Source organism: Trachemys scripta, chromosome 1 (genome assembly GCF_013100865.1).
Source record: "Trachemys scripta elegans isolate TJP31775 chromosome 1, CAS_Tse_1.0, whole genome shotgun sequence".
NCBI lineage: Eukaryota > Metazoa > Chordata > Testudines > Emydidae > Trachemys > Trachemys scripta.
This window is the reverse complement of record NC_048298.1, coordinates 250916774-250922997: the sequence shown is the minus strand read 5'-3', so window position 1 is coordinate 250922997 and position 6224 is coordinate 250916774.

Genomic DNA, 6224 nt, shown 5'->3' with positions numbered 1-6224 from the left:
TCACTACAAGATAAGTTAGATGGGCTTCCCTCTTGAGTTACAGGAACAGAATAGGCCCAGTGTATATTCTTTTAGGAAGCCAAGGAGCAATTAGGACCCAGTCTTTTTTGTCTTCCTTCCACAGAGGGTGTCCCCCAGACTCCTCTTGCTTTTCAGGGAAGCTAGTTATTCTCAATTCCATCTTTCCTTCCACTTTCCTTGTGCTCTCTGGCCTCAATTACTTTAGTGCTCAGTCATCTTTGTTACAGGACCTAGGTGTGAAGTCTTCCTTTCTCCTAGCCCGCCATCTAAGAGAAAGTCCCTGGGAAGGTTGCTCCACTGTTTGGAATTTATATCCGATCAGCATTAAAGGCTTATGTCTGTAGGGATGTGCGCTGAAACTGTTTTTTCTCCCTTGACATTCCAATCCCCCATCTCAGAAATCCTATACATGTTCTGAGGTACAGATCAATATTCACCAATGAGCTCCCCTACATTTGTCATAGCTACCATGGGAAAATATTAAAATGTACCAGTAAAAGCAAGGCTAGGAAATCCTAAAAGACACCATTATTAAGGGACAAAAACTATAAAGCTGTGACTGACTGGTATTATTTGGTTAAGAAGCAATTATGAGGAAAATATGAATCCTTCCTTATAAGAGGTACAGTGAGCTAGACTTACATTGCTACTTTGTGATGGGGTGCACAAACCTCATGCTGGGCATCAGGCAAGAAGAGGCTAACTGAGAGAAGAAGACTTGAATGATGGGGGTGGTAGGACCTGTAGGGGTAGGCTGAGAACAAAGCTTAGACTATTTTAATTTAAGAGGTCAATAATGCAAAGTAAGGAAATCCATAGTGGTGTAATTTTTAACTTGATAGCATCCCTTTATCCATAATCTATTAAAAATTGCTGAAACATATTGAATTCTTAGCACTTATGTAGCACTCTGCATCTTTGAAGTGCTGTGAAGTATTGAATATACAGCAAAGAGCTGTTATTGAATATTTAAGGAGACTTGTGGTAGTACATGGGTTTTGTTGGAGGCAGATGTTTGTCAGTTTTTCACTTTTGTTTTTGGTAGTGAGAAACTGAAACCCAAAACTAAGACACCAATAAGTTCCATTACTCAGTATAATCGTTTGTCAATTTATTATAAAAGTTCATTGGCAGAAGTAGTTCAGCTATCCCTCCTACTGCCTTATACACAATACGTTTTCTTCATTACTCAGTGTTTCTGTAAACTCTCTACATGAATCATCCTTTACACCTTAGCATGCCTATTTTGTAATAATATGTCATTGTATTTAACATAAAATGAGACCTCATCTGGCTACCTTTAAATATATTATTGCTAGTTTAATGGTAAGGGCATAATAAGAGATCGAGGGCCAAATCCTGCAGACCTTTGTCCTTCCTTACAAATTAGCTTCATTGGGAGTTTGCCTGAGTAAGAACTGCAGGATTTGGGCTAAAGAAATAACAGGAAACAAAATACATTCTTTAGAGATTTGTCAAATGGTTTAGCAGACTGTGCAGATATACCTAAAAAGCGTTATGTTCTCAATCGACTGCAATGTGCCAAAGCAGCTTTGAGAGAACCAAATACTGACACTTACAAACTTGTTGCATTGTGATGGTGCATGATAGTCACAGAAATGTGATAGTCTATAACATTTTGTTAAATTACAGAACTATGCAATACTATACGTTTATGTGACAACATAATGGTTCAGAGACTTTCCAGGTGCAATGCCCACTGAAATTACACCTGGGATGAATTTGGCCCAATTCATCATATAAGAAATGTAAAGCAAATTGCTTTATTTCCATAGCTTTGTGGATTTGTGATTTGATTTTACGACAAAAAGGTAAATTAGAGAGAAGCATATGTATTTTTTTTTCCATGGGTGATAACATTAGTTAAGTCAAGTGATGCTCTTTGTGCAGCTGGAAGGAAATGCCCTTTATAACAACCTTCTTAAGACAATTTTCATCTAGCTGAGAATTTCTAGCTCAATAAATTTTCCCTTAGCAAAAAAAGTGTTGCCACAGTTCGCTCAACTTCTGTTACTGTATGTCAGTCTGATGCAGTCAGGGTCACTTTCAGAATCACAACTTGCTAGTCAACCCCAGGAAAAGATTTAATCAGGTAAATCTCTTCTCCCTTCCTGAAAATGTTGAAAATTGAACTCTTGTGGACTTGATTCCCCCCTCACCCCCCCATTATTCCAGTTTGAAATAGGCGCCATTTCCAAGCAAACACTCATCCATCTACTTTTGCAATGACTTATTCAGTTTGAAAAAATGTCTTTACAGTGAAGGTTTTTATAACTAGGAGTCCGAAGTCAAACAATAATGTTACTGTTATAAATCATAAGTTTAAATCCATTAACATCAGCAATGAACACAATTCATCCCTGACCTTCCCATTGGGCATTTTTATATAAGAATGATCCACATGCACAGAAAATCTTGTAAAGTCATGTCAAGAATTTTAGATCCGGATAATAATATACTAACTCCCATTTTTAGGCACCACTGCGATCCACAAAACTCCCACTCAACTGTTGCCTAACCCTGTAGGCACCTAGACTTACTTGGCATTTACGTTTTTGCTTCTGGGCATGTGCATCACAGCCTCACTTTAGGGGTCTGGGCACCTATCTTCTGCCTAAGCCCCAAAGTGAATCTCTAACAGGGGAAGATAGGTGTTTGGGTACCTAAGTCACATGTCGGTGCCTAACGCAGTAAGTATGCTCAGAGGCTGTGTAGTGAGGTGGTTACCCCGCTCCTGCCTGGAAGGGTTTAAAACAGCCCTGGCAGAGGGCTGGGGAAAAGGGAAAAGCTACTGGGCTGATTGGGGAAGTAGCCACAGCTGGGCCACGCCCCAATCAGGCCACAGCTGGCCTGTATAAGAAGGCTGGGAGCCAGGTGCTCAGAAGAGTCTCTCTCTGCCTTCAGAGAGAGAAGGGCCTAGCTGCAGGGGGCTAGATACAGTGTACCTGTAGTGGAGCAGGGCTGGGGAAAGGCTGGGGAGCTCCAGCCTGGAAAGCCCCAGGCTGCAGCCTAGGAGTAGGCGAAGGGGTTGCAGAGGGCAGCCCAGGGCTAGGCCAAGGCAGCAGGTCCAAACCCAACCTTGCCGATGATGAGTGGCCTATACTGTAGTCTGCCCCAGAGAGTGGGGGCTAGTTGGTGACTGGCAGTAGCCTTATCCTGAGGTGAGGTGGGGATAGTGTGGGGGGGGTTCCCCTGGGAGGGGAGACCTAGCCTGTGTGGGTATTGCCAGGGGGCAGCACCCAGAGCAAGGGGCACCAGGGTCCTGGGAGGGACACAGGGGCCAGAGAAGAGGACAAGGCGGATCACTGGCCTGCAGAGGGCGTGCCAGGGGCTGGTGAGCTAATTTCCTGGATGACCAGCAGGAGGCGCTGCAGGGGTGAGTCTGGACCTTTTACAGGCTGCCACCGAGATCAGGCCCCTCAACTGAGTCAACTCCAAACAGCTGGGGTTGTAGGGGGAAAGAGAAAGACCTTGCTTATAACCTTCAGCCTACTGGTTAGGGTACTCACCCACCATGTGAAAACTCACTGGTTTTGCCCCCCCCCCCCCCCGAGAGGGAGAAAGGATTTGAACAGGAATTGGCCACCTCACAGGTTAGTGCTCTAACCACTGAACCATGGGATAATCTGATGTGGGGCTTCTTCAGTCTCTCCTGAAGAGAGACTTCAGTTGTTCCACTTTAATTGAATAATTAAATATTAATTGGGCCACTGAAAGAGAGAGAATGACTATAGCTTAGGGCATTCACCTGAGAAGAAAGTCCTTTTTCAAATTCCTTTTCATCAGGCAAAGGAGGGACTTGAAGTGGGGATGAGTATGCTAGCCACTAGACTAACAGTTGCAAAGGAAGTTCTCTTTTTCCCCCTTCCCAACCGCAGTTGTTTTGTGGAGTTAGGAATGCTTAAAGGCCATCTACCTGAATCCTCCCCTCCCTCCCCTGCATGTAACTGAGGCAGCTAAAGCCTATCTTCTCTCAGTTTGTGGATCACAAGCAGAGAGATCAGTGTCTCCCTGCAGTTCAGACTTCAGTGCTTATCTCCATGCAAGGGGGATGCTTAGCACATATTGCCTCTGGTTGGTGTCTGTCTCCTATTGGCTAGCTTAGAGCTCCCTGCCTAGTGTACTGACTTTATGGATCACAGACTTCGTGTAGGTGTGGCCACAAATTAAAAGTTATGGAAACAGGAAAATGGCAGCTGTCTTTCCAGATCAGGTTTAAAACCAGCATAAATAAAAACACATCTGAATTCTAAACAATGCCTAGTTTCTTTGTGTCATACTAAAGTAAATGGCTCAGTCTAGAAATTAAAAAAAAAAAAATATATATATATATATATATATACAAAATCCCCAAATTGAAGTAAACTTCAAAATTCCAAACCCCTAGAAACTAGCATTATACGGTGTACAGAGAGGGTTTGTGGAGTTCTCTGTGAAAGTTACTTGGAGACTTACCTTACACAGTACAAGCTCACATGAAGGGTGTCTGAAGGTGATTGTTTTAGCATCACAATGTAATCTTACACTACTGGCCTATAAGGAGAGGGAAAACAGGGTTAATTGTCTGTAAAACAAATGAAAATTCCAATAATAAATTCAGTGTAGCTAGTTATTTAGATTGATATTTCATGTAGTCCATTGGTTCAACGATGACATTTTCATATGTAACCCTTCTGCCAAGTGGACCTGGCAGAAACCAAGGCCGGGTTCAATATCGAGGGGTTCCTCTTCAATAATACAACATAGAACCGGCTCGAGTCCCCACCCAGTAACCTGGGAAAATTACACACACCCCTGGGTGCCTCTGAGAGGCAATACTTCCTCACTCACAAGTGTAGAAAAGAAACTTTTAATGAAAGGAGGGAAGTCACTTGACATTAATTAGGAAAAATGCCACAAGCAGGATTCATAATCATAAAACTGTAGGCAGAACACCCACCCCAGAGTGTGTGGGACAGTGCCTTCTGCCTCATATTCTTGAGTTTTACAACCAAAAGTTCCTTTTCTCTGCTCCCTCACCGTACCCCACTCACAGTGGTTGTCCTTGGTCAGTGAGGACCCAGGGTTCAGAGATGAATCCGTATGAGTTCCCGCCCATCCAGGGAAGAAGGCACCTTGGTTGCTCTGTCATCTGAGCACTTAGTCTGGCTGGCCGCCCTGCTAGCCACAGTTCCTCTCCACTGGCCACCTCACTAGCCGAGGCTCCTCACTGCCTGGCCACTCCTCCAGCCACTTGTTGCCTTGTCAGCTGCTCGTTCACCAGCTGACTGTCAGTCACCTTCTACTGCCACCTGCCTCTCTGCTGTGATCTCTACACGTCAGTCTCTTAGAGATTTTCAGCTCTTTGCAGGCTGGGCAGACACACTATCCAGCTCTCATTTGAGCACTTTAACAGAACAAAAGGCTCCTAATGAAGCCCATTTAGCTCTATCATTGAACAGTGGAGAGGAACAGGTTAAACCTTTATGGAAAGTCCACACCTCCTGACTAGGACACCTGCCCCTCCCCCTTACTTTCACAAGGGTCTGGCATTCAAGCCCCTGGCTTAGCAAGTTCCTTTCAGCTGAGGGTGACCCCTCAATTGGGACAAGCTCAGCACAGTTCTGCTCCCCATTAGTTATACAATGAAGATAACATTGATAACAACATTTCACTACCCCTGCATTCCATACTAAAGTGATTTGTAACCCAACACCAGCCAAAGCTGATCACTTAGAACTACACATCTCCTGTCTGCTAGATACCTACGCAACGTAGGTGTGTTCATGTACATACAGTTTGCTCCTGAAGTCTCTCCCCCTCCCGAACTAGCTGTCAGTGGAGAGTTCATTCAGACCTTGCTTACACATGCTATCTCTCTTTGTGGATTCTGAAGTGACTCTGAAGTCCGAAGTGTGACATGCATGCTCATGAGCTGATTGGGCAGATGAAGTCATTGGTGAGTGTCTTGGTAACTATAGCAGTGGTTTAATGCTTTTACCTTACAACTAATAGCTGGGATAGCTCAGTGGTTTGAGCATTGGCCTACTAAACCCAGGGTTGTGAGCTCAATCCTTGAGGGGGCTACTTAGGGATCTGGGGCAAAATCAGGTCCTGCTAGTGAAGGCAGGGGACTGGACTCAACTCCATGACCTTTCAGGGTCCTTTCTAGTTCTGTGAGATAAGTATATCTCCATATGTTA